Genomic DNA, 27146 nt, shown 5'->3' on the forward strand with positions numbered 1-27146 from the left:
TCTACACACTACAGAGCCAGTGTGTCCTGAAGGATGGAAACTTCCTTTCTTCCCACTCACAGAAAACATATACCTGTATTTCTTATGAAAGAGTTGATACATGGTTTAGCTATAAAGATCACCTGTTATGATTTCCTTTGACTGCTGTCTGAGTGTTGTGTAAGTGTTGGTGAGGTTTTGCATCATCAGTCTCTGCACTTTAAGCTAGTATTTCTAGATACATCTTCTAAAACGGTGCTGAATGATGCTGTGAAATCTGTTGTCCTTTTGGGACACAAAACTATGGACAAGAAGCTGGTCACCTGTGACAGAGAGCAGCCTCTTGTCACTCTGTTCCATCTTGATTCACAGTGCTGAGTTTGTGTGTGCCCCATCTCATCCTTTTACCTGGCACTGCTTCAGTTTCAGAGATGGCAATGATGGGGACAAACTTATCCAACACAGCTGTTGCACTGTGTTTTGTTTTGGGGTGACGCATCATCTGATCTGGCAGTAAGCAGAGTCCTGCCTTCAGCACAGGGGCAATCTTTCCAAGTGAAGCCAACCACTGTCAAAAGAGGAATTGTTTACATAAATATGAAACCTGACTACTGATAGTGCCATTTTGGGTGAGGAGAAGAAAGGAGCGATGAGTTCTGGGCCATCAAGAAGGCCTGTTCCCAGCTGCCTTTAATTCAGGCAATTAAAAAAGCAGCCAAACAAACTAGATATTATCCCAAATAGCACAGTATCTCCCAAATCATCTTTTTCTCCCTGCAGCATGCAGATGTGTACGTTGTGTGGAAGAAAAAAGCACACCTATCCATGCCTGTAGAAATTCTGATGCTAGGCTGCTTATAATTTGGGCCAATTAAACAACATCCATCTTCTGCAGGTTCTTCAATATATGAGGCAAGGAACTAGATGAATGTATGTTTGAAGTTGGCAGTGCCCAGTGCAGCAAAGCTTGGTCTGGTCGTCCTTCTCTAGCAAGATCTTCTCTCACATGACAGTAGATGCTCCCCTCGTGCTGTCTCGCTGCTTCTCCTCCTCCAGTCTCTCTGACATATGCTGGAGCCGAACAGCTGACACTCATCCTTGTACTTGGCTGTTGGTTAATTTTTGAGAGTTCATGGATGTTCTCTTGACTTAAAGCAGTAGGTGTTCCATGAGCAGATGAGACTGTGCAGCATTTTTCTCCTCACATTCATTTATAGTGATAATTAACATGTTAGCACCTTTTGTGGAGCTGATGCTTCTTTCAGATAAAATTTGTGAGTGGGTTGCATTATCTTGATTTGACCTCTCAGCACAGACTGCAAATTGAGTGGTCAGGTGCCTCTGCACGAATACAGGAAGGGAATGATAATGCAGTGCAAACTCACCCTGCTCTATCACACAGTGTAGAATCATTTGAGTTGGAAAGGACCTTTAAAGGCTATCTAGTCCAACTCCTCTTGCCATGAGCAGGGACAGCTGTGGCTAGATCAGGATGCTCAGAGCCTGGTCCAGCCTGCATCGTCTCCACCAGATCTGCATTCCTTGATGGGGTTGGTGCCCAGAGATTGCATGCCTGTACTCAATTCCATTGATACCACTCATACTAAGAAACCATGTTCTCGCTTACTGGCATGGAAGTCCCACAGCTCTGGCAAGCTGATTAAAGGTTCTCTGTTGCTGAAGCACAAGAAAAAAGCAAAAACCCAGAATCAGTAAGACCCTCTTTTGTCTATTAAGGGCCCCTGTAGCAAACTGTATTTCTCACCCTGCCCAATATTTTCTGCAGGGAGAGCTGACACAAGTTGGCAGGGACAGAAGCAGCCTCTCCTTGTTCCTTATCCAACCAGAGCATGCACTAATTCAGAGGCTCTTTGACAAAGTGAACCAAGATCAGATCACAGCAGAACCTTGGTGCTGTCTTGTATTCCTCCTTGCTTGGCCCTTATGGAGTAAGCCCATCCCCACAGTGTGTTCCCATAGTGAGCAGTGTGCATGATGCATGCGTGAGTGCCTGTGATTTAATGGATGACTGCACAGGGATGCTCCCTGTGTGATTACATGGATGTACCCAATGCCTACCATCCAAAACTGGAAAAAAACCTCCAGAAAAGTCCTCTCTCAAGAAATTCAAGGACAGGCACAGAGAGATTACAGAGAGGGAGGTGAGACTGCTGACTGCCAACAATTAGATTCAGCAGGATAGAAGGTGTTGTATGGCAAAGCGATGGGGAGCTGCTCACCTAATGGTAATTCCAGCTGTGTATTTGTAGCTGAAAATAGTGTTCAAAGGGGATATGAACATGAACAAATAGTGTGACTGTCCCACTTCTGCATGTGAGTTTCCTGCTGGTGGGTTCACTGTGGGGCTGGAGCAGGACCCAACATTCCTACAACACCTATCATTGAACAGTGTTTGAGAAGCAGCTCCAGCCCTGTGTGATCGTAGTAATGCCTGACTGGTGTGATCAGCCTTCCAGGGAGGAGGAGGAAGGGTGCAACACTGTGGCACGCAGCTCGCCTGTATTGCAGAGCAGGGCCTCATGGTTCCAGCTAGCCTGTCCCGCTGCATGGAAGAATAGTCCTCGTCCTGATGTCAGCATTAATTTGTGTCACACATCTTCAGTGTTTCTTATCTCTTACCAGTCAACCTCAGAAAGGCTTTCAGAAGTTTTGTATTTGAGCAGTTTCAAAGAATAGTGCTTTTTGGTCTTTTGGGCGGAGGCTTCATGGCAGTAACAGTTTTATTGTGAAAATATTCACCTGTAGTCTGTGATGTGGAGGAGATTTCCTGAGATTCCCTCTGAGGAGGCAAAGTGGAGGTGGACAGACAAAAATCACCTTTTGGAAAGCAACTGACCAGTAGAAATGTTTTTCAACTGGAGGAGGAATGAGGTGTTTTCTCTGACAGTGCTGAGCTGAAGCAGTTCTTTGCCTTCAGCATCCACTGACAGCCCAGGCGAAGCTTGCAAAAGCATCTCCAGAACCTACAATGCTCTTTGAAGTGAAGCGAACGTAAATGTGCAGACGCGCGTCCAACATGGGTGTTTCATCGCTGGTCCCGGGACCCTCCCACCCCGTCCCAGTCCGGGGGCCGAGCTCTGCTTCCACACGTGTCTCCACCTGTGGCACCAGCCGTGGCACATCTGGGCTGCGCACCCTCTCCCTCCCGGAGCGAAACAGCTGTCTCCATAGCGACGGGGAGCGGCGGGGGGGCCTCGGTGCCGCCGCCCCGCCCCGCCGTACCGAGCCGCCGCGGAGCCGAGCGGAGCCGGCGCGGCTCCGCGGAGGGCAGCGGCAGCGCGGGGCTATGGGGACGGCAGCGGGGCCGTGAGCGCGGCCGGAGCGCCGCCCCCTCCCCGGTACCACCGCAGCTCCACGGGAGAGACCCCGCGCGGTGCCGCCCGGCTCGGCTCGGTTCGGTTCGGATGCGGCCATGGGCAGCCGCTTCTCCAGAATCCCCGCGCTGCCCCGCGGCGGGCAGGGCCGGCTGCACCGTGCCCGTCACCACCACCTCAAAGGTACGGCACCCCGTTTGCGCCACGAGGTGGGATGGGCACCCGGGCAAGACGGCAATCCTGCGCCGTGCGGGGACGCCAGTTTGGGAATAGCACCCAGAGCGCCACTGCGGAGTGGGATGCCCTACGCTTGGCACTCCACATGCGGGTGCCCTTCGTGTGCGGCCGCGCCCCAGGAAAGCACGGGGACAGCGTGTTGGAGGTGACGGAGCACCGAAGTGTCCCCAGGTGTCTCTTTGCGAACGATTCCTTTGCCTTTGTATCTTTTCTGGGTGCTTCAGAGATCTAGCTGTGTGGTGTGGGCTGTCAGTCCCGTTTGCAGGGGGGCAGGGGATGTATGGGGCATCCTGCCCAGCTTCTGTGGTTATCCCTTTGCCGAAATCCTGGAGTGCCATCAGGACGCAATCAGATGGAGCTGACTTCTGTAAGGCGAGCAAGTGGGAGAGACTGCCGAGGTCTTCTGTCCCTGCCCTTTTTTGCCCCTTTTTGCTCTAACAGAAAATAACCTGTCCTTCTGGAAGGGGATTTCTTGGGCAGCACTGCACACTGCGTGTGGTTTATGCGACCTTTTGTTAAGCACATTAATACAGAGAGGCACAGGATGATGGGGAGAGGATGTAAGCAAAGAGTAAGGCAGGTGCTGTTCCCACAGCTGTTTCAGATGGTCAATACTTGTTGCATCTTCCCTGATGTTGTGGGATTTTCACCCACCAGTATGGGAAATAGGGATGTTCTCCCTCATTTGTACTGAGCTTTTGTATGCTTCTTTGGTATGGTTGAGGGGAGTGGAATGGGTTAATGATGAGCTGGGCAACTGGTTGCCATACAGAGGGATTCTCTGGTTACCCTTTCCTTCCACCTCTCTGCTCCCTTCCTCTGTGCTTGGATGGTATAGAGAAGTTGCGTGTGCTGAGGGTGATTATACCACAGCTTTCTTAATGGCTGTGCGAGGAGATGTGAGGAATGCTTACTGTTCTGCCGCAGACAGTAGCTGTACTTAGAATTAAACCTGCAAGGAGAGGGTACTGAACTATGCATGGTGAACCTTCATCCCCTGTCAATGCAAACCGGAAGGTACATGCGATGCTGTAGTAGCTGGTGTGCAATTGTAAAGTGCCAGGGAGGATTTATCTCTATGAATCGTGCTGTCAGCTAGAAGTCTTTCTGGAGCAACCTTAAGCAGATAAGAATTTATAAACTGGAGCCAGAAGGAGCACTGCCACTTAATCCATTATCAGTGGCTTACGTGAGCTTTCTGAGATGCTCTGTATGGATCACCTGACTAGGGGTCCGGGCGCCCCCCCCCGGGCAGGGCACGACTAATGGCACTTTTGTTTGTCTTGTTCTTCCTTTAATTTCCATTTTAATTAAATTCCTACATGTGCCAAGGCAGCAAGTAGGAATGTTCCCTATCTGTAATGTAGCAGAACAGTAAAATCATTTTAGTTTTGAATAAAGAGTAAGATGCCTTTGTTGTAAAAAATCAAGCAACTGCCAGGGACAGTATGTGCCTTTTCTGTCTTTTTTTTAAAACCAAAATGCCTCAGGTTCTACATTTAAATGCAGAATAAACAAGTCTGATTGGATCTGACAGGTTCCTGTAAAATGGTCTGGAGGCAGAGCAGCGAAAGTACGAATGTCGCACAGTGGTGTTACAAATCTGCCATTTAACATTTGGTAATGTGCATTTTAATTGAAGGTCCCTGGTTCTGCCTGGATGCCTGGCTCTGCAAGGGGCACAGAGCTTTGTAATGCGGTCACAGAGCACTCTCCCACTCAGTGCCAGGGCTGATAGGCTTCTTCTTGCTGAAAAAGCTGCACTATGGTGATCTGGGGGCTGTGAAGTCAGCTTCTGCCTTACAAGCTCATCTCTGCTGTGTAAGAAGATCACCATGTTGAGTAGATCTGCTTCCCACGTACAATGAAAGTTTTTATGTTTTCTTTCCTGCTTGTCCTGCTTAAAAATGTTTCTCTTTAATTGAGCAGGTCTTCTGAAGGCCACGTGATGCTTTTGATGGTACTAAAGGTGTAACACAGAAATAAAATCTGGAGCTCCAAGCTGATTGTTTTAGAGCTGCTTTCAGAGCTGGGTAGTGCTTAAAAAGGGATCTGCCCAGCCCTTTATGGAGGGACTTTGAGTTGCTGTTCAAAAGAAATCGCTAGTTGCAAGGATTTTAGGACCTCTCTCCAAGTGCTCAGTTACCCTCAGTGCTGTTTTCACCGTTGTGCCTGCAGGCTTTAATCAGAGAATCACAGAGTGGTTGGGTTGGAAGGGACCTTAAACCCACCCAATTCCAAGCCCCCTGCCATGGGCTGGGTGCCACCCACCAGGTTGGGACCCCAGGTGGCCTTGGGTGGCTACAGGGATGCGAGGCCAGTGTGGAGGCAGTGAAAACTGAAGTCAGTGGAACAAGAGGCATCCAGGACTTGAGCTGTTCAGATGCCACAGCCCTGATTAGGTGTTAACCTTAAAGTTAACAGCCAGTGGCTGGAAGGAGGTCCTCATTTGATGGTATAATGATGAGACTAAAGTGACATTATTGTCAGCATTCCTGTGAATTCTTCACTTCCCATAATGCAGATGTAGCTTGGGGTGATAGAAGGTGACCCATTGTTTCCCTTTTAATGAACAAGAAATGGTGATTGTCTGATAATGATCTCCTTATGATGTAGACTGATAACTCCAGCAAATATTTGCTCTCCACCCTCCCTGAAGCATTGTTTGTGACTGCCACCAAACAAGGTGTGTGCAGCTGTTTGGTGTGGAACGCAGTGTGGACTGCATACCCTCTCTGGGCTGTGGTGCTGCTGTTCCAGGATGCTAGGAATGATTTTTGCTGGTTGTTGGGTTGGAGGTGAGGTGTGGGACCTCAATTCCACCTCCTTGGCTCTGTGGGGAAGTGGCTTTATATCCTCACTTGTCCTTCATGTCCTCAGTTGTAACGCTTAGCCAGTTCTGTGGACCGCAGATCAATATTACATTGTAGAAGCTAAGAGGCGTTACTGTCTCCTCTCTTCAGCCTGCCAGGCAGGTTTGCTGCTCTTTCCTGATCCTCCTCTTGCCTCAGAAGGCTGCGCTCCATGGTGAGTGACAGCCTGCGGGATTTCTTCCTATCATTTTTCTTTCTCATGGGTTAATGCACCTGTGATATTTATGGTAAAGAATGCATGCACTACAGTTGAGGCAGCCCGAGGTAGTCAGAGACACTCTTCTCAGCACTGGCTGATTACTCATGGGTTATTCTCTATTATTTGCATGGCAGCAGCATCTGGAGTCTCCCGTGGAGATTTGAGTCATGCTGGGCTTGGTGTTTCTGTGGTCCCTGCTGGAAAACTGCTCTGTACATGCTGCTCAGATAAATCTAACTCATGTGCCTGGCTGGTCTCTGCAGGATGCTCTGGGGTCTGTGTCTCTGGGGTACCCTGTGAAGCAGGCTGCTACCTTGGTGGGGCAGTTCTGGCCAGTGGGGATGCTAGTTATGATGAGATATACCTTACAGGCCTATGTAGTTTTTGTCTATGTTTTTGCTCTTGCTGTTCTGAATGTTATATGTCTCATTGATACATAAGTAAGTCTGACATTTTTTTTCCTTCTGCTGGTATTTTATGAGTCTCTGAAATAAATGCAGAAGATAGCGATCTGCCTGTTGTATGCACTGCAATAATTACATATTGTTGACAGGAAAGAATATTGCAATGCCAGCTCTGTTTCTTGCATTTGCAAGATAAGACCAAGTAAAAGGATGTGAGCAGCTGATGAATGTGGGGACTGGAGGTCAGTGTGCAAGCATAGCACTGAGAGAATGTTGATAGTGATGCCATTGGTTCACCTCAGCTCCCATTGCTATTGTAATTGATTCTTCCTCAAACTATCATTTCATTTTTTTTCCAGCCTTAGGAAGTCAGAAGGCTTGCTGTTCCAGGCTTTGATGGTTGCCTCCAGCTTCCTGCCCTTCTGCTTTCATTCTGCCTTGGGTTGTTCATTTCCCTCTGACCACTGGCGTGCCTGGTTTGTAGGTGGAAGGGTTAGCCTGGTTCTGGTTCTCAGGTTTATATGACCTTTTCTTAAGCACTCTGTTCTTTCCCCGTGTTACTGAACTTTGATTTATTGCATTTAAACTGCCTAACATTGCCCAGTGTTCCAGACACAGCGATTTATTGATGTTGCTTTTATTTTCAGTTTTCCTTTTCATGAGGTATAGGAGCCTGTTGGTGAAGCAGGTAATGGTGCAGCTTGTCAGAAATTTCCCAGCAAATCATGTTGTTAACAAAGCACCACATTTCCTAAGGGTAGACCTAGGAACAGGCTATTGAGCTGAAAATATTAGTCCAAGTCTTAGTAGCAGTTAGAAAAAGCAAATGTAATATTAGAAATTATAAGGGAAGCCAAACAGAAATAGAGGCCATGAGTAAATTATAGTATAAATCTGAGTCTAGTTCTGGTTCTTCAGGAGGGCAACAAGGGTGGATCAAAGGTCTGGAATAATTTAATGTAAGGAATGATTGAATAAGCTTGAACTCTAACCTCTGATGCAGAGGGGTGGTAAATGACAGAGATCTAAAAAAAAAAAAAAGTCCCAACTGACACACAGAAAAGGGACAGAACTCCATTTTTCACTATATCTTCCAGTACAAGAACCAGGAGGACATCCAATGGAGTTGGTAGATTTCAGGTCCCTTTGAACAGAAAGAGGCTGCAGCTATCTACAGTGGCTAGTAGCTCTCAGAGCTCATTAATAGTAGATGTTATAAGTGCAAAAATGGGTCTAATTTTACAGGAGATTGGAGGAGGTCATGAAAGAGGAATTCTCTGAAGTTTGCTAGGTACAAAGACCGCACATTCAGCTTGCTCTTACGGGCTTTCCTAAGACTACTCATATTCAGTTGATAGCAGCAATGCTGAGCTGAGAATTCAAAAATTCTCCACCCTTGTGAGAGAGGGAGCTGGGATGTTCAGAGATTGCAGTGATGGCTGAAGGCATACAGCTTGCCCCTGATGTTGGCCAGCTTCTAGCTGGATACATCCTCTTTGCTGTGAGCATCCCTGCCTAGATGCTTGCAGAGCAGTTCATCACCATGGCAGCCTCAGAGTCTTGCACAGAACAGATCATGCAGGCTTTATGTGGGAGACAGCAGGGATTGCCATGAGGTTCGTGTGCAGACTCCCACCGTGTCTCTCATGGATGAGACTGCTTCCTGGAGTTTTTAACAATAAAGGTGCTTTTGCATGGGTTGGCTTTTTTGAATAAGAGAAAGTAGTTTCTCTTAGCTTGCTTTGACACCCCAAGGGACAAGGGGTCTAAGTAGCCCCCGCTTTGTTTAGCTTCCAAGACTACTGAAATGCCAGATTTTGTGAAGAACTCTGAATCTGGGGAAGGTTTCTAATACAGAGGCTTGGAAGATTTCGGATTTGGCAGCTGTTCTTACCTACTGCTGCTAGGATAATTGCAGGAACCAGCTACTTCTGCATCACTGAAATTGTTGCCCATGGCAAGTACATGAGTACATGTTGTTGTGTTTACAGTATGTGACTTTGCTGCGGCTACTTGTTTCAAGGTGAAGATCCATGTGTTCTCTGGCTTAGGCTGCCTTGAAATTTTAGAACAGCTGAGGAATGCAGTTCTGAACTGTCCTGAGGGGTGGAGTCTGCAATACCCGTGTTTTGGTAGCACCTCCATCCTGCAGTCTCCACTTATGGCTGATCTGAGATTAACCTGATTGATGGCACCCTGCTCACAGTCAGTGACAAATCCTAAAGTCTTTTCTGACTTTAATCACAGCACTGTGCAGGTGCTTAGTGCTGTGCTGCAAATTGACAAATCCCATAGTAGTTTTGAAGACAGGAGCTGAATGTTATACTTGCAGCCTAGCAATGGTTAAAGCTTCTGCTGTGACTGCAACATGTATACGCAAACCTGATCTGCCTCCTAACCTAGCATCATAGGGTACTGCTGGCTGTGTAGCTGGAGATGAAGGTAGGCATGTGAATCATGTTTGAAGGTCCAGGTTGATGCATCTCTGGAGTTGAAAACTTGCCCTAGCTCAATTTTATCTCCTATCACTCTTGGGCATCTCCAGCTGGTAAAAGCAAGCTGTATATAAGATTCTAGTTCATGTTTGTACAATATTAGTTATCTGGCCTTCCAGTGACAGGATTAAAATAGGATTGTGTTCTAAAATTACAGAGTAGAGGATGCCATGGTGGCATTATGTGCCTACAACGCTGTTAGACAGCTTTGGTTTATCTCTGCTGAAGCATAAGAAAGGATTCTCAGCTCACTGGCTCAAACCTCAAAGCTATTTTATGCAAACATCTGGAAAGTAAATGCTAATAGTTCTCAGTCAGCTTCTCAGATAAACCATTGAGCATTTTTTTTGTTGGTTTAAAAAACCCAGTGCTTCACACATTGTGTAAACATTTTTTGGAAAACTAATACGAAGATCTTAGACAAAATAAATTCTAAAGTTCTGGCATGTCTGTCTCCGTTCTCTCTTTGTTCCTTCTTATTCAGTATTTGAGTTTCGTGCTGCTAACACTGACACTTCCAGCTGTTCCTGCATGTGTGGGCTTACACACATGTGCATGGGCATAGGCAGGGATTTCCTGCTGCCTGTTGAACTCATCACTTGACTGGTATGGCCAGAACACACACGCTGTCTAGCATCGAGTCTAGAGAAGGCTGGCAACTTGCTTGCAATTTTCCACTTGCATTACAGTCCTTTTGGCAGAGCAGTGGGTGGGGAGCTCTGTAACTGTCCAGGGCCAACTATTGCTGATGGGACAGGTCTGCGGGCTGGACATGGGGTGGCTGCAAGCATTCTCTGTCCAACGTAGGTCTGCATTTGCCTGGAACGGCTTTGCTTTGTTCCTGTCACGCATAATTTATAAACCTTTATATTTGACTTGGGAAACCACTGCTGCATATTTTGCTAGCCAGACCAAGAGAGTATGCTGGGAAGCAATTGCGTGAATGATGGAAGAGGGAGAAAGTTGATGAAAGGTCGTGTGAACAATTGAATTGAAGAGGAAGAAAGTTGATGAAAAGTTCCATTGGCCCAGTGGAAATGTTTGTACGCTTGGTGCATCTTTAAAAAAAAATCATTTTGGGTAATTGGAAAGGTGGTATTTGCTTTCAAACAGAATGCTTTGAAAATCTGTTGGGTGAGAGCAGCAAATAGGTCAGATTTGGCAGGTTTGGAGTATTTCCTTTCTTTTCTAACAGAGAATTCAGAAGAGGCTATAGGTCTTTTTCCTAAAGTGGAGGGAAAGATGGTACTTTTCTTCTTGGCAACAGTCGCACCTATCCTGAAAAGGCTTTTTTTTAGAGGTAATAGAATTGGATTTGGTAAACTGTGTTTCTCTATATGAGAGGTCTCAGTGCTTACATGCATTAAATTTTATGACAAATGAGGAGAATTCTTATCTGAAAAACATATTTACAGTCATTGAAAATACTGTATTTGTGCAGACAACTTGCTAAAAGGCAAATAAAGCTTTTCAGGATAGAATTTTCTAACGGGCTTGCATAAGCATTTTGGGTTATGCTTTGAGAAGAGGCCTCGTCCTACTGAGGTATGAAGTAAGAAGCTTGGCTCAGTGTGATGCTAAGCAGAGGTGGAAATGCGGGATCCTTTATCCCAGAGAAATTGATTAGAAGCACTTTTGAGGTAGTGGCTTCTTATCTGGGGAGCTGAATGAGAGCATAAACGTCCTTGTGAACAGCCTCTGTCTGGACATCCCTCTGGCTTCATTTTACTTGAAAGCTGGAGATCACATCCTGACCCTGTCAGAAGAAACGTGATCATGTTATGCTTGATTCATTCTAATTCACGTTGACTTCCCATATGTCAACATATGATTTAAATACCCCACTGATCATCTTTTATCCTCTGTTAGGCATAAGCTCTGCTTGATTTCCCTTTAACTGCTACTTGGATGGAGATGTGACTGTGTTTTGTGCTCTGCTGCTCATCAACACCATCTAATGTAAAGACAGTATTGGACTCTTAACTTGCTGCTGGACAGCTTTGGCAGATAAGTTGTGTAAAAGTAGATCCAGAGTTTATTTGCTTTCCAGATTACAACCTTTTATCAGAGGTTCAAATCTCTTTCTTGAGTGGTATCTGTGCAACTGTGTAATTGTATTAGTATTCTAAATTTCTCTTGTTTGAGCAACTGGTGCAATTGCATTTTTAAATATCACAGAATCACAGAATTGTAGGGGTTGGAAGGGACCTCCTGAGATCATCGAGTCCAACCCCCCTGCCAAAGCAGGTTCCCTACAGCAGGTCGCACAGGTAGGCATCCAGGCAGGTCTTGAACATCTCCAGAGAAGGAGACTCCACCACCTCCCTGGGCAGCCTGTTCCAGTGCTCCGTCACCCTCACTGTAAAGAAGTTCTTGCGCATGTTTGTGCGGAACTTCCTATGCTGCAGTTTCCGGCCGTTTCCCCTTGTCCTGTCTCCACTCACCACTGAAAAGAGTCCGGCCTCGCCATTCTGCCCCCCACACCTTAGATATTTATAGACCTGGATCAGGTCCCCTCTCAGTCTCCTTTTCTCAAGGCTGAACAGACCCAGTTCACTCAGCCTTTCCTCATAGGAGAGATGCTCCAGGCCCTTCACCATCTTTGTGGCCCTCCGCTGGACTCTTTCCAAGAGATCCCTGTCAAGTGTCAAATATGTCTGTATTTATATCTCACAGGATCACTTTGTCCATGAGAAATGTTTATCTTTTGTACTTGGCAAGTATTTACTGGGTAGGAGGGAAAGAGATGGTTTCCCACAGAAATATTGACTCCCCTTAGTGGACAGGATGCAAATAACTGTAAAAGTCACAAACTGAATATGTGTTTTATAGAATCATAAAATCATTAAGATTGGAAAAGACCTCTAAGATTGCCCAGTTCAATCATCAACCCATCCCCACCATTGCCACTAACTGCATCCCTCAGTGCCACATCTTCATGGTTCTCGAACACCTCCAGAGAAGGTGACCCCACCACCTCCCTGGGCAGCCTGTGCCAATGCCTCACCACTCTTTCTGAGAAGAAACTTTTCCAACTATTCAACCCAAATCTCGCCTGGTGCAATTTGAAGCCATTCCCTCTTGCTGCTACCCAGGAGAAGAGGCCGACCCCCACCGCACTATGACCTCTTTTCAGGCAGTTCAGAGTGGAAAGATCTCCCCTGAGCCTCCTCCAGACTAAACAATCCCAGTTCCCTCAGCTGCTCCTTGTAAGACTTGTGTTCCAGACCCTTCAAACAATTATATCCCTTAACAGATATAAAATTAAAGACTAAAAGAACCCAAATCTATGTGTATCTTTTATTTCTAAAGTTTTAGAGTTGTGATGCTAAGTAATAATTACAGACCCCAGTGTTGTACTCATCCACTTGAGACTTAAGGCCATGGTTTAGTGGGCAATATTGGTGGCAGGTGGGTGGTTGGACTAGATCATCTTAGGGGTCTTTTCCAACCTGTATGATTCTATGTCCTGCATTCATTTTGGCAGAAAGTTGTTACCTATGCTGCATGATTTATGGCCTGTATGGACAATTTGGTGCTCAGTGCATTGCTTTGGGCAATTGTTCTCAGCTTGGATTGACTGCATTGGTGGACTTAGCAGAAAGAGTAAAAATCCGTTCGCGATTTCAAGCAGAGAGGTCCTGCAGGTGGGACGTGTTGCAGTGAATGAGGTGAGCTGTGCTGTTGTCCGTGCTCTGCGTTTGGTGGCTGAGCAGATATCATTGGCCTCGTTGTCAGCCCAGTGTGAAGCCCAGGAGGAGAAATTACTGAATGATGTGTGGGAATGGTGACTGAGGGTAAACTCCCAATTTGGAAATGTTAATGTTACATCCATTATTAATAACCCCACTGTGGAAGAAAGAAAAAATGCTGCAAACCGAGCTGTGTCACAGGGAAGTGGCAGGCAAAATTAAAATTTTATTCTTGCCATGGTCTTACAGTAAAGATTTTGTGATACACACCCGGAAATGCCACTATAAATAGTCTCGTTATCTAATCTTCCAACTCGGACTATGACAGAAGATTACAAATAGGGAAACAGTGCCGTGTAGCTTTTAGCTATTCTCCTACTGCTTCCCTGGCTTCTGATGGAGCTTTATTGCCGTGCCCCTTGTAATTCAGATGGAGGCAACATTATTCACAAGTACAGCATGTCACTAGCAGGAGGAGAGTTCAGATAAAACCCAGAAGATTTATGACATAGTTTAGATAAGGCCACGTAGGAACTGGGAGGAGGGAAGCAGTAAGTCAGAGCCCAGCAGTGTTTCTCAGGGTGTGGTGAGAACATCCTCATGCCAGCTCTGCTGGCTCACAGAACATTGTGAAGATGGAGGTGCAGGTGGAAGGGATGTCACACCCTTCTTCTCCCCTCTCCCTGCCCTGCTGGGGATGCAAATGCTCAGTTCTGGCCCCTCCTTGGATCTCTACATCGCTTGTATCAGCGTACCTGTAGGCAGTGAAGAGAGCTGAGTCCTGGGAAAGGGTTAAAAATGCTCTTCTGCAGCCTTAGTACATAGACATGGATGACCATTTCCCACAGAAGACTGCTTCCTCAACCTTTATGGAGTAATAAAACCTTGTTATGGCCATGGGAAGAGGTGGGAGGGAGTATGGCTGTTGTAAAACCTTAGCCCGATGAGATTCAGACCATCCTCTTTTTCCTGTGTCCTGAGGTAGATTGATGTCTAGGAAAGTAAAATGATTCATTTATATTTTGCACAACTAAGTGGCAGGAAGACTGTGCTCATCTTCTCTTATATCCATCAGTTCCTACAGAGTCCATGTCATCCAGTTTTGCCTCCCTGAGAGATGCTGGGACTTGGACTTCCCTTGCATCTCCAGCCCACAGAGGCAGCCAGCAGGTGTTGTTCTCCACATCTCTAGCTCACAGCATCCCCAGCATCCTGCTGAGCGGAGGCAATCACATCCAGCTCTGCTGACTCACTGCCTCTTGCAGCCCTCCGAAAGGCATCCTTAAATAGTGCTGAAAACAAATGAGCCAGAGGACGTTCCTGGCTCTGCCAGGTTCAACTGAAACCCAATGTTGGTAGCAAACTGAGTTTTTTCCGACCCCTCACCCCATATTCTGGCATTTCAGCTTAAATTCCCAGGCATAAGCAATCAAAAGTTATGGATCAAAAACTTCCTGGGCATGGGCACTCTAAAGCTGCTCATCAGGAAGGAGAATTACCTTCTTGTGATTAGATTCTGCAAGCAGATCAAATTTGCTGCTGGAACAGAGGTTTTATATATAGTAAAATGCTCCCAGGTGTGCTTTTAGTAGTGCTTCTGGGTGCTAAGGATTGATTAACAAGAGGCACCCAAACCATATTATGGTTGAGGCAGAGCAGGGTTCTTTTGCTCTGATTCAGGGAGCTGATTGAATTCAGTGACAGATGCCAAGTATTTATGTCCTTGCCTGAGTTTATCTGTTAAATTAGAAAGTGCTAAAAGCTGGAGTTATTTTGGGAATAAATGCATTAAATAGTGATGGAGAGCTCCAGATCGGCATTGGTGGGATGGTATTTTATTTTTATGGATGCTTGTCCAAAGTGTATTACTCAGAACATCAGAATAGAAAGCTGCAAGGATAACACGCTGCACTCGATTTACACCAGAATACTTGAGCTGAGTTTGGAGAGTCCAGTGTCTGTCTTTGTGACATTGCTTGGAATCATGAATAATGCAATCACAGAATGGTAAAATCACTGAAGTTGGAAAAGACCTCTAAGATCACCCAGTCCAATCATCTACTTACCACCTACCAGGGAAAGTAAGTTGTATTTATTGTATATGCACAATTGCATATATTAGTAAGCAATTGTAATTTTTGCTGCAAGGTTCCTGGCAGTTGCAATAAGGGGAGAATTATTTTAAGTATGTTATTTAGCATGTTGATAAATGTCCAAACTCTAGAGAAGCTGTTATTTGCCTTGAAAACCATTGCAAACTCATCTTTTGGTTCCTTTTGCTCATTCTCCCTCCAACCAGTCATTTTTCTCCATTTGATTTATTCTGTAGTGTTGACAGTAGTGTGGGTTTTTTGTTTAATTTATTCTTTAACTTCACCTAAAATAGATTCTGACCTTTAATTTTGTTTATAGCTTGCATATAATTCTTTATAGTTTTAAATTTTTTTTTATTTTATTATCATCTCCTTTAATAAGTTGTGTTTTTGCTTTTTTTTTTTTTTTTTAACCCTTATCTAGCCTTCCCAACTTTCCATGGGCCATCTTGAAACCCTTGAATCATATGATCATTCAGGTTGGAAATAACCTCTATGATCACCTAATCCAACCATCCATCTACCACCAATATTGCCCATTATACCATAAATGGTGACAATTTACAGCTGAACCAAGACTCAGGGTAAAGCTGAACATCAGACCCATAAACTCCAGGCAAGTTGTCCCATTTCCAGTGCCTCTAAGCCATCTTGTGCCTCAGATATTAATACATATCTGCTCCTTACAATTGCTTTCTGCTATGCTCCATCAAATAATGCAATGCTGTAATTATTTGTGACAGTGAAAATCTCCAAAAGCATTCAGATAGAAGCCAAAGCATGTCCTGTGTGGGAAGGTTATAATACAGAGATGGCTTGCTTTGCCTGCAGGTCACGTTGACACACAAGGCAGAAATACCTATACAAGATGAGCCCTAGATGTGCTAGATTTAAGGGGGAACTCCGTTGCTGCTGCCATGGGACTATTTTCAGGTGCTTGGCTGAGTGAATGACCCAAATATAGTTTAAGCCTGTGACTGTTTAATTTTCATAGCAATGCAAATACACTTGGTAAAGGCTAGGAGCTCTGCATCTAATTTAGCAGTGTTGCTTTAGCAACATCGTGCAGGATGCAAATAGTCTCCTTGGCAACACTTCCTAAGTGGCATTAGATAAGCGCTGGTTACAAACAGAGAAGCAGATCAGAAGGAGAGACATGCTCTTGTCCTGTACCTGTTTATACCCCAGACATCACGATTAGTGGTGCTTATGGGCTGGGATCACGAACAGGAGCTGCCTCAAAACCAGATTTGGGTTCCTCTGTTTCAAAGACCTTTTTCTGGGAAGCAGCAGCACAGTAGGAACTGAAGGTGACAAATAGGGCTACTTAGTGCTCAGAGAGACATGGCAGTTGCTTCTGCTGTTGACAGTGTCATATAGAAAGAGCTATGAATAGAGGCAGCTTTTCCAGCTCTCATAATTGATTCTCTCCCCCCCCCCCAGAGAGGAACTGCAGGGCTTGCATGAGAATCCTTGCTTTTGTTTAACCCCCACCCCTCCAATTCTGTGTATTTTTCTTTTGCATAAAAAGCTCCAAGGTATAAAATGAATATGACCTAACAGCTCAAAAATCAAAAAGCATATGAAAGATCTGCCAATGCTTTTGTTCTACATTGATCTTTGTTTTAATCCCACTGATTGATGTCTGAGGATCTCATCCAAGGAATATGAATGCATGGCAATGTCAGCTGGAGCACTTGGAAGATGGTGGAGAATGGTGCCAAATCCATGAGGGCATCAGAAGATTCTGGTTAGGGATGGAAGCTTGTAGCAGCAGATGGTTTTGTTTTATCATGAGCTTGTCCTGCTTTAGCAGAAGCAGACATTAGGTGGACTTCTGCACTTTTTTTTTTTTTTTTTTTTTTGAAAGAGACATACTATTTAGCAGAGTCTGTTGTGGTAGGACAAGGGGAAATGGTTTCAAATTAGAACAGGGGAGATCCAGATTTTATGTAAGGAGGAAGTTTTTACAATAAGAGTGATGAGGCACTGGCACAGGTTGCCCAGAGAGGTGATGGCTGCCCTAACCCTGGAGACACTCGATCTAATCCAGAGCCTTGCAGCCAAGCACATCCAGAACTGTGACATCTGGGTCCATGCACAGGCCAAGAGACTTGAAACCAGCCAGTCCGAGGTCCCCTGTTCATGCTGACAGTGTGCAGCACCTTGCAGCTTAGATACATGTCAACAGGCTGACTGCATTTTTCCTCTTCTGATACAAAAGAGAATTCAAATATCAATAGCCTCTCTTTATACGGAGAACTCTAAATAAAATCAAAACTCCATCCCCCACAGCCCTTTTTTTTTCTCTCCCAGATCCTCTTGGAATCCATCCATCTTCATATCACCCTTATCTCATGGCCTCCACTCTAAATGTCAGCACTAATTAATGGGACCTTGGCCCTCAGATGATTAACAACAAAGTGTTTGTTTGTGAGATGGGGGCCCTCAGGTCTCACCTTTCCCAGGGTGAGGAGCTGGGGCTGTTAGCCTGGTGCGTGACAAGCTGCAAGAGGTCTAAAGCAACGCTTTGCCTCAGGGTGTCATACACAAATAAGTAAAACTTCTTGGCTGGGTGGGAGAAGCGTTTCCTAAATCTCCTAGAGGTTATATCGGCACTGGAGAGCTGTTCAGATGCTGGGATGCTGTTCCAGCCCTAAGGCAAGATGTTGCTGCAGTCTCTGTGCAGCACAACGGCCTTGCTGCCACGTGTCTTGGTTGTGGTGTTTTGGGGTCTCCAAGTAAAAATCGATGGGGCAGATAGAGCCAAGATGTAGATTATGCTCTTGCAGTGAAGAACTGGTGACTCCTACAGAAGCTGGTGGTGTGGTGGCCATGTGTATGCTATAGAGAGGAACCCAAGTGCCCTATCTGGCATGAGACCCTTTTCCATCAGCCCCCTCCTGACCCCTCACCCCTGACTTATCACAGAATCATAGAGAAAAAGCTTGGGTTGGAAGGGAACTTAAACATCGTCAGGTTGTAAACCACCTGGACGTGGACAGGGTTGCTGACAGCTAGATCAGGGTCCAGGGCCCCGTCAAACACAGCCTTGAACACCTCCAGAGCTGGGGCACCCACAGCCCTAGGTCCTCACTTCCCTCTGAGTATAGTACTTCCTCCTAACATCTAAGCTAAATCTTCCCTCTCATAGTTGAAAGCCTTTCCTCCTTGTCCTATCACAGTCCGTTTCTGTGAATACTTTCTCTTTTCCTTCCTGCAAAACCAGTCAGAAGAGATTGCAGCCAAGACCTCCTGAGCAGCCAGGATGCTGCGGGGTGACTCTGGCTTGGATACAGACATCTCTCATTCAGCACTGACCCCTGACAACAGATGACTTTTTGCAGCCTTCTGCTTGCTCAGATGGGTTTATTAGCTCTTGTGTATGCTTTCTCTGCAGCTGGAGCTGCTCTCATGGCTGGGCAGGCATCGGCAGTATCTCTTGTTGGCACCCTTGTCTGTTATTTTTTATATCTTTAGTGGCCTTCCTTGTGCAATAACATAAATTATCTCTTTGATAAGCATCTTTTAGTGGAATATTAATGTATATAATTAAGATAGTATTTGGTTCCCGAATCACGCTGTTCATCCCCAAATTGGCTTAATTACACAGCTGCTCCTCTTAGGAGCTTGAAGGAGGCTGGTTTTGTTTAAAAGCCTAAATATGTAGATAGGGGCTAAACTTCTTCCTCCAGGGAGACAACCTCCATTTGGGATTTCCAGCTATTTCATCTATAGTGTTTTTTTCATTTTAAGGATGGGAAAAAGTAGATGGAGACACCCAAGGTCAGGCTGGATGGGCTCTGAGCATCTGATGGAGCTGTAGGTGTCCTTGTTCATTGCAGGGGAGTTGGACCAGATGGCTTTAAGGGTCCTTTCCAAATCAAATGATTCTATGATTCTGTGACTACTGATTTTTGTTTTAATCCTCTACACAGAGAGTAAGGCACAGAGCTCTTTGATTGATTTTGTTGTTTCTGAGCTACTGAGGGTAAAAAGCCTGGGGATATCATATCCCTTGGATTTGTTCACATGTAATTTCAGTGGTTTTTCTCTCTCTGACACCTTGAAACTCAGGTATCCTTACCAGCTAGCCAAAGTCTGTGGGGTAAGGCACCCGCTTCCAGTTTGTGAACTGTAAAACTAGCTTGAACAGCCGCCTCAGCCTCTCCACGTTATAACAACATGGAAGAAGAAATGCCTCCAGACAACTCTACAGTAACATTTCAGCTTTCTGTGAGGCAGCTGAAAAGTTATGATCAATTTCACTATCAATTCTTCAGCTTTGAGCATTGCTGCTATAAACTGTCGGTATCTCCTGTGAGTATGTTAGTGTTGGGAAGTATGCAGTAAATCAGATTATAGCTGCCCTTTATTAACCCAGTGCACAAGACTTCAGCAGTAGAGGCTTGATTCAGAGAAAATGAATGAGGATAGTTAAAGCCAAATATAAATAGAGCTCATTAAAAAACAAACAAACTGGCCTCTGTTTCATTATGTGACTCTTAAGTGCATCAGGAGTACAGAAGCAGTTCTCATTAAAGTCCCCTGGCAGCCTTGTTCTCTTCATCTTCTTCTGCACACTTACGAGCTATAGGAGCTCTCAGGGCTGTGAAACCAATCTCTGCCTTGTGATGGGGGAAGGAGAAGGAAAACAAGCAGAATAAGCCCGAGTGTGTGTACACACAATAAAAGGAGCTCAGCCCTGCCAGCACATCCACGTTCCACAGAAACATGGAATGACTGGGTTGGAAAGGACCTTAAAGCCCATCCAGTTCCACTCCTGCTATGTGCTGGGTGCTACCCACTGGATCAGGGCACCATCCAGCCTGGCCTTGGGCACCTCCAAGGATGGGGCAGCCAGAATGCTGCACCTAGGGCCCCTCTCCTCTGCTCTAAGCATAAAGCTACAGTCAGACTTACATGCTCCCTGTCCTGGTGTAGGAGGTGCTCATTCCTGCTGTGTTTTGAAGTACATATGTTCTGGGGGAAGGGAGAAAGTCCAAAAACTGTGATTTACTCAGAGTATGGAGAAAATCCAGCAATAGTGATAAAACACAGTGTATAGCTGTCTGTGCTGAAGGAGCAAAGGTGGCAGAATGGCATCCAGAGTACCCCATTCAACAACACTAAGCGAGGCTGCAATGATTGCTTTGATGAATAGGAATTGCTTGGCGTCCTGAGCATGTAGCACAGAAAGGATGCCACGTGTACCCTTGTCTTGAACATCTCCAGGGACAGTGACCTCACCACCTCCCTGGGCAGCCTGTCCCAATGCCTCATCACTCTTTCTGAGACAAATTTCTCATAATATCTAACCTGAACCTCGCCTGGTGCAACTTAAGGTCATTACCTCTTGTCCTCTCACAGTTACCTGGGCTGGCGGGCTGTGACTGGAAGGACCTACAGCTACTTTTAAGACAAAGTTACAACATTTTGTTTTTAGAAAGGTGTATTAAAGAAGAGATGGCGTGAATCTCATTATGACTAGTGTAATAGCACAAGTGGGAGATTCTGCTGAAGGGAAAAAAACTGCAGTATCTCTTGAGCAAACTTATTCCCACTGGAGAGCTTAAAAGCAAACAGCAGCTGTATGCCATTTACAACTGCAGCTCTTGGAAGAAGTGTGGAGCCTGCAAGGGAAATGTCTGCCCTGTGCTTTATGTTATCGTTTCCCTCTGCTACAAGCACTCGTTCAAACCTACTCTTAACTCCAGTTCAGTCTCAGCTTTAGTAGCAGTGGGAACATCAGGATACCGAAGCCTTTGGTCTTTTAAAGCAATATATTACCTGCCTCTGCTCAGCACAAGTTTAGCATGTATACCAGCCAAGAGGGCTCCCTCCATTCCAATTGTATGTGGAAAATCATTCCAAAGTTTTAATTAATTTTAATTCATGATTGCAGAGCAATTTTAGCGAATGCAGATGGAAATCAGTAGCGAACTGTTAGTTTGTCTCATGTTAGCGTTTTTCATGCGTATGTTTCACAAAAAGAGTTGCAGCTTACTCTGAACCTGGACTGGACCGTGGCTGACTGTTTAATTACTGTTTACACAGAAATAATTTGCAAAGTGTTATTTTCTGCAATCAATGCACTCCAGTCCAATAAATATTTAACGCTTCCATCTGCCATTTTCAAGTCAGCTATCAACTCTCTTTGATGAAGTCTGTGAAATGGTTGTCTGCTGCTGATGTAAAGAAAGCTTTGAGATCCAGCTCATGCAGAAACCTAGAAAAAAACAGATTTTCTACACCCAGCTAGATTCTCTTTTCTAGATTTAACATGCCTAGGGAGACCATTGCATATGGAGAGAGGTTTTTGGCAGACATGCTCATGCAGCATCTTTAGCAGGGAGGAGGGGTGGAGGACACCTCTGCCACATGGGCAGGAGGGAACCGGTGGGATGTGGACCTCTCCTCCTGCAGAACAGCTCCTTGCTCCGGCTGCACGGTGACAATTTGATTAGTGGTATTCATGGAGGATCTGGAGCACTCTGCATGGCAGTGCCCTGTGCCAACGCAAATGTCACTGCTCACAGCACAACACGGGGGCCTTGATGATTAGTTCTGTTTTACTGTTTTTCTAGTATAATTATGTTTAATTCATGTGTTGTTTCATCAGAGTGTCTGTCACTCAGGGCTTGGCCTCATCTTCTTAAATAGCTGGATATAAAATTACAATGTGTTCCTCCAGTGAGACCATATTTCCCGAACATCATGACAGCTTTATGATGATACAGGGCTCTCTGTTTAGCTGAACAGATACAGTGAATTATCCTTTAAAAAAATCAGAATCTCTTCTATTGGGTCACTCCCTGTTCAAAGTTACTCTGAATCAACATCACAGGCATCTGCAGCCATGGCAGTTGTGTTGTGGCCTTTAAGCTGGGTCAGAGTGGGCTGTACTTAACTGGGCGGCAAACTGAATAGCACCAGATGGAGCAGGGCTCATTTTTCAGCAGAAACTGCTCTGTCTTTGTGTCCTTCCACAGCTTGGTGGCAGCTTCCAGAGAAAGGAGAGAAACAGTGGGAACGATCCCTGTGTCCCCACGGTGCCTAACATTCCTAATGACCCTGGAAGAGGGTTGCTGCCAGTCCCAGCACATTTTAAATACCCTTTTTGTAAATGGGCAGATGGCAGATCATAGAATCATAAAGGTTAGAAAAGACCTCCAAGATCATCAAGTTCAACCCCAGTCTATCCCCGCCATGCCCATTAACCACGTCCTTCAGTGCCACATCTCCTCGTTTCTCGAACACCTCCAGGGACCGTGACTTCACCATCTCCATGGGCAGCCTGTGCCAGATGGATGTGAGCCTGAGCCTGTGCATACAAAAGTGTAGTTCAGATAATGTTTTTTCCAATTTACTCAAGTTATCGCTCAAAGCTCTTTCCCACTCCTGAATGTGGTAAGACCAACCTGTCCAAGCCTAGTGGGACTGTAATGAAACTCCTTCCTGGACTTCTTGTGCTGTGCAGCTGGACCTAGGAACTGCAGTTGTTGCACTGGGGACATATGACAGCAAAGCTCTTCTGCCCAGGAGGGTGGTGGAGTCACCATCTCTGAAGGTGTTAAAGAACTTAATGTGGTGTTGAGAGACATGGTTAGTGGGTGTGGTGGGGTTGGGTTGATGGTTGGATTGCATGATCTTAGCAGTCTTTCAAATATTAATGTTCCTATGGTTCTATGATTCTGTTATTTTGGATGTACTTCATGAATTTGCTGCAGTGACTGGAGGACCTTTGGGATGGTTGGAGGTGTCAATCAATTGAATAATGACACCTGTGGATTGAAAATTTCACTGGTTATGGTACAAGCATTGGAATTGTTTCTGCAATGGGCTGTTGCTGCGTGGCTGGGAACCACAGTCATTTGGTGGTTTTGGTGTTCATGTAAGTGGTGATATCCCAGAAAAGGGGGAAAAAGAGATGCCTGCAGGGAAGTGCACTGGAAGCGTAGTTTGTGACATTATTTTGGTGCAAGACTTTTTTAAAAATATTTTTAATATTTAGTACTTAAGACAGCTTTATAGTTAATATTTAATATTTAAGACAGCTTTTAAAATTTGTAGGGCATTTGCCGAATGGCTGGCTGCCCTATGGCTTCATTAAACAGCATCCAACCTCAGGAAACCCCCAGTGGCTGGAAACAAATACTAAATTAAGCATGCTTTTGGCTAATGGCTAAGCCTCCATAGCCAGGAACGTGTTGTCCTGGGCAGTTTTCTTGCTGCTTTTATGTGTGTTTTGGGGGGAAGCCAGACCTCCTGTGTGCAGGTGAAGGGTGGGGAAGATGAACTGCCTCACAGCTTCATGCATCAGATTGAGACTGGAACAGTCCTGAAGGGCCTGGTACTTTCTGTTTTCATCATCTCCTTTGCATCAATCTCTGTAGGAAAACATAATTTGAACACTGCAGAAATCTGCTTGTTAATGGAAGATGACATGGTCTACTAGGCACAGCAGGGCTTAGTGGAGATAAATCCCTCTGCTTGATGTTCCCAGTTCTCCCACGCATGCACCAAGGTATTCACCTTGCTGTGCCTATGTACAGAGATAAAGGAGAGACGTCGATTTGCACTGCTGTTGTTGTGGCCTAATTCTAACCAGAACCCAGCAGCAGGAAGCAGAAGGCTCCTGACTCCTGCTGCTGGCATTTACACCTAAATTAGTTACTCTGAGAGATCCCAGGCAGTTCGAGCTGATTGACGTTGGGTCAGCTGCAGGCCACCATTTCCTGTACCCCATTTCTTTTGAAAGGATCATACCATGTGCCTGTGCTGAACATTACACTTTATTGGAGTGATGTATAGAAGACTGAAGGTGTCTTTGAACTCAAATTGTGGTTTGTCATTTGACCAACTTATGAGATTGATCTCATGAGCTCTTGTGAGATTTTGGGGAGATTGTTCACCTGCTGACATCTCTTCTACTTTCTGTAACAGTTCTGTGTGATCAGGATGTTCCTGAGGATGACCACATTTGCACTAGTCTGTAGGAAAAATAAGTTTTTCTTTTTCAAACTGATGTTCTGTACTGGGTTATTTAGGTTAAAAACAACAACAACAACAGTGCACCCTCAGTAAGTTTGCAGATGACACCAAGCTGGGAGGTGGTGTCGATCTGCCTGAGCGTAGGGCGGCCCTTCAGAGGGATTTAGACAGGCTGGACCACTGGGCTGAGGTGAATGGGATGAGGTTCAACAAGGCCAAGTGCCAGGTCCTGCACTTTGGGCAAAACAACCCCATGTAGCGTTATAGGCTTGGGGATGAGTGGCTGGATGAGTGTGAAGAAGAGAAGGACCTGGGGGTGTTGGTTGATGCTTGGCTGAGCTTGAGCCGACAGTGTGCCCAGGTGGCCAAGAGGGCCAACGGCATCCTGGCCTGCATTAGAAATAGTGTGGCCAGCAGGAGCAGGGAGGTGATCATCCCCCTCTACTCAGCACTGATGAGGCTGCACCTCGAGTACTGTGTTCAGTTTTGGGCTCCTCACTACAGGAAAGATGTTGAGGTCCTGGAGCGTGTCCAGAGAAGGGCAATGAAACTGGTGAGGGGTCAGGAGCACAAGTCTTACGAAGAGCAGCTGAGGGAGCTGGGATTGTTCAGTCTGGAGAAGAGGAGGCTCAGGGGAGACCTCACTGCACTCTACAACCTCCTGAAGGGAGGTTGTGGTGAAGAGGGATTTGGCCTCTTCTCCCAGGCAACGAGCAGGACACGGAGTAATGGCCGCAAGTTGTATCAGAGGAGGTTTAGATTAGACATGAGGAAGAACTTTTTCTCTCAGAGGGTGGTCAGGCACTGGAATGGCCTGCCCAGAGAGGTGATGGAGTCGCCGTCCCTGGCAGTGTTCAAGAGGCGTCTGGACGACGTTCTGCGTGATGTGGTTTAGTGCTAGTGGTGGCAATGGTGATGAGGAGACGGTTGGACTAGATGATCTTGTAGATCGTTTCTAACCTTGAGATTCTATGATTCTAACAACAAAAGTTGGTTTTGCTCTCTACAACTCACTGAAAGGAGGTTATCGTGTGGTGGGGTCAGCCACTTATCCCAGGTAACAGCAACACAAGAGAATGGCCCCAAGTTGTACCAGAGGAGGTTCAGTTTAGGTATTAAGAAAAACTTCTCCAAAAAAAGTGATTGGGCACTGGCATAGGCTGCGCAGGGAGGTGGTGGGGTCATCGTCCCTGTAGGTGTTCAAGAAGCAGATGTGGCACTGGAGTACATGGTTAGTGGCCATGTTGAGGATGAATTGATGGATGGTTGGACTAGATGATCTTAGAGGTCTTTTCCAACCTGAATGATTCTATGAAAGGCTGAAACTTGGCTCAGGAGAGCAGGATGTTCAGATCCAGCAGCCCCCAGCCTGGGCTAGATCTTTTATCCTCTGTAGTGTCTTGCAGGGCAGCCAGTGAAAAAGGAGCCTTGTCAAAGAGATAAGCAAAGGCAAGCTGGGGAATACCAGCATTCCTTAGTAGTGCATTTCCTGGGTTTTAGAGTAACTCTGTGAAGCAGGAATTTAAAAGAACAAATCTGGCTGATAATTCTTCTGGTAAATAACAATTAAAAAAAAGCTCTGGCAATTCAAACCTAACTTGACTGATGTAGTATCTGTCTTGAAGAGAAAAATGCAATAGCAGAGAAGTTTCCTTTCTGCCATTTGTCAGCTTTGCAGGTGCTGTCATTGGGTAACATTCAGGCCCAGAGAGCAACGCACATCTACACACCCCTGGGTCTGATATAAGCCTTTTTAAAATACCTTTTCTGTGTCCTGTACCTTTGTTCCTGGTGCATTTCATCCACTGTATGGAAAGCAGCAGCCTCCTTCCCTCATCTAGCATGGGGGTTGTTTGTCTCTTTCTCAGGAAAGACTGAAATAAGAACCTACACAATCTGGTTTCCCTTCCCTTCCCTTCCCTTCCCTTCCCTTCCCTACATTAATAGCATTTGCTGGTGCTAAGAGACCTGTGGTGTCCAGCAGTGTGGATTGTGTGCTTTTCTTACTTAATGACCAAGAGGTGTCAGAGACAGGTGATATACCTCGTTAAGCATCAAGTGTTGATTGAAAGGTCTTGCATTTACCCAAGTGGGAAGTAGTGCCCTTGTTGCTCTGCTTTCCTGCTTTTTCTCCTGGCTCACTTTATGGCAGTAAAGCTTGGAATTAATTTGCTTTGGTTGGAATTAATTGGTATTGACTGAAAGGGGCTGCTGAGTCATCTCCTCCAATCTGCATATTAATGCCACCCCATTCTCTTTCACCCTTTCCAGCTGGTCTGAAAGCAGAGAGTGAGAAGATATTTGGACAGGATCAGCTTCTGGCTTTCAAAGTGGTAATAACTTGATGTTGATCAACTTGGTGTTGATGTAGTTCATCTCATGGTAAACTAGAAGATCCGCTTAAGAACTGTGGTCTATATGTTCTGATGCAGTAAAGTAGGACTTGGGGAGTACAGGCTCTGCCTTCAAAGTTGTTCTTCAGTCTTGCAGAGGTCTTCCATATAGTTGTGTGACTGGTCTGTCAAGCTTTATTTTGCTCTGCATCAATAGAAACAGCTCTAAGTGCCCAGAACTTCAAGTTTGTTCTTTTTTTCTGGCTGTTGTTTTTAAAGCAAGAGAGAATTAATTAGAACAGCCACTTGAGTAAGGTAATGTTATTTCCAGCTTTCTAAGAAAGTATTGGAAAGGGAAAGCACAAACCTTTGCTATATTTGGCAGCTTCCTTGGAAACTTTATCCCTTATGAGAGTGCATTAAAAATAATGCTCTCTGGCAGCACTTTTGGAACCTAGAAGTGAAAAGGTAGTAACCAGCTCTGTATCGCAGGCTTATGTCTTTGTGAAACC

This window comes from Lagopus leucura, unplaced genomic scaffold (assembly GCF_019238085.1).
Source record: "Lagopus leucura isolate 7727_CA_CO unplaced genomic scaffold, USGS_WTPT01 Super-Scaffold_741, whole genome shotgun sequence".
NCBI classification, from domain to species: Eukaryota; Metazoa; Chordata; class Aves; order Galliformes; family Phasianidae; genus Lagopus; species Lagopus leucura.